Source organism: Arachis hypogaea, chromosome 18, assembly GCF_003086295.3.
Source record: "Arachis hypogaea cultivar Tifrunner chromosome 18, arahy.Tifrunner.gnm2.J5K5, whole genome shotgun sequence".
In the NCBI taxonomy this organism is placed as follows: Eukaryota; Viridiplantae; Streptophyta; class Magnoliopsida; order Fabales; family Fabaceae; genus Arachis; species Arachis hypogaea.
In genome coordinates, this window is record NC_092053.1 from 54,938,320 (window position 1) to 54,940,195 (window position 1,876).

The 1,876-nt window shown below is 41.3% G+C and overlaps 1 non-coding gene across 1 annotated transcript; it reads right to left on the reverse strand.

The window, feature by feature from the left end:
- Positions 1–324: 324 nt before the first annotated feature.
- LOC112773566 (small nucleolar RNA R71) lies at positions 325–432 on the reverse strand. Its single transcript, XR_003188111.1, has one exon. It is a non-coding gene; the product is annotated as a small nucleolar RNA R71 (small nucleolar RNA).
- Positions 433–1,876: the final 1,444 nt, after the last annotated feature.

Consider the following 1,876-nt stretch of genomic DNA (forward strand, 5'->3'; position numbering starts at 1 on the left):
GGAAGAAGCATCTCCATTCCTGCCATTGGAGCAAACAATTTTGAGCTGAAACCTCAATTAGTTTCTCTGATGCAGCAGAACTGCAAGTTTCATGGACTTCCATCTGAAGATCCTTTTTAGTTCTTAACTGAATTCTTGCAGATCTGTGATACTGTTAAGATTAATGGAGTAGATCCTGAAGTCTACAGGCTCATGCTTTTCCCTTTTGCTGTGAGAGACAGAGCTAGAATATGGTTGGACTCTCAACCCAAAGATAGCCTGAACTCTTGGGATAAGCTGGTCAAGGCTTTCTTAGCCAAGTTCTTTCCTCCTCAAAAGCTGAGTAAGCTTAGAGTGGATGTTCAAACCTTCAGACAGAAAGAACGTGAATCCCTCTATGAAGCTTGGGAGAGATACAAAGAACTGACCAAAAAGTGTCCTTCTGACATGCTTTAAGAATGGACCATCCTGGATATATTCTATGATGGTCTATCTGAATTGGCTAAAATGTCATTGGATACTTCTGCAGGTGGATCCATTCACCTAAAGAAAACGCCTGCAGAAGCTCAAGAACTCATTGACATGGTTGCTAATAACCAGTTCATGTACACTTCTGAGAGGAATCCTGTGAGTAATGGGACGCCTATGAAGAAGGGAGTTCTTGAAATTGATACTCTAAATGCCATACTGGCTCAAAATAAAATATTGACTCAGAAAGTCAATATGATTTCTCAGAGTCTGAATGGAATGCAAGCTGCATCTAATAGTACTCAAGAGGCATCTTCTGAAGAAGAAGCTTATGATCCTGAAAACCCTGCAATAGCAGAGGTGAATTACATGGGTGAACCTTATGGAAACACCTATAACCCCTCATGGAGAAATCACCCAAATCTCTCATGGAAGAATCAACAAAAGCTTCAACAAGGCTTTAATAATGGTGGAAGAAATAGGTTTAACAATAGTAAACCTTTTCCATCATCCACTCAGCAACAGACAGAGAACTCTGAACAAAATATTTCTAATTTAGCAAACTTAGTCTCTGATCTATCTAAGGCCACTGTGAGTTTTATGAATGAAACAAGGTCTTCCATTAGAAATTTGGAAGCACAAGTGGGCCAGCTGAGTAAGAAGATCACTGAAATCCCTCCTAGTACTCTCCCAAGCAATACAGAAGAAAATCCAAAAGGAGAGTGCAAGGCCATTGACATAGTCAACACGGCCGAACCTAGAGAGGAAGGAGAAGACGTGAATCCCAGTGAGGAAGACCTCCTGGGACGTCCAGTGATCAATAAGGAGTTTTCCTTTGAGGAACCAAAGGAATCTAAGGCTCAACTAGAGACCATAGAGATTTCATCGAACCTCCTTATGCCATTCATGAGCTCTGATGGGTATTCCTCTTCTGAAGAGAATGAGGATGTTACTAAAGAGCAAGTTACCAAGTACCTTGGTGCAATCATGAAGCTGAATGCCAAATTATTTGGTATTGAGACTTGGGAAGATGAACCTCCCTTGTTCACCAATGAACTAAGTGATCTGGATCAACTAACATTGCCTCAGAAGAAACAGGATCCTGGAAAGTTCTTAATACCTTGTACCATAGGCACCATGACCTTTGAGAAGGCTCTATGTGACCTTGGGTTAGGGATAAACCTCATGCCCCTCTATGTAATGGAGAAACTGGGAATCTTTGAGGTACAAGCTACTAAAATCTCATTAGAGATGGCAAACAATTCAAGAAAACAGGCTTATGGACAAGTAGAGGACGTGTTAGTAAAGGTTGAAGACCTTTACATCCCTGCTGATTTCATAATCCTAGATACTGGGAAGGATGAGGATGAATCCATCATTCTTGGAAGACCCTTCCTAGCCACAGCAAGAGCTGTGATTGATGTGGACA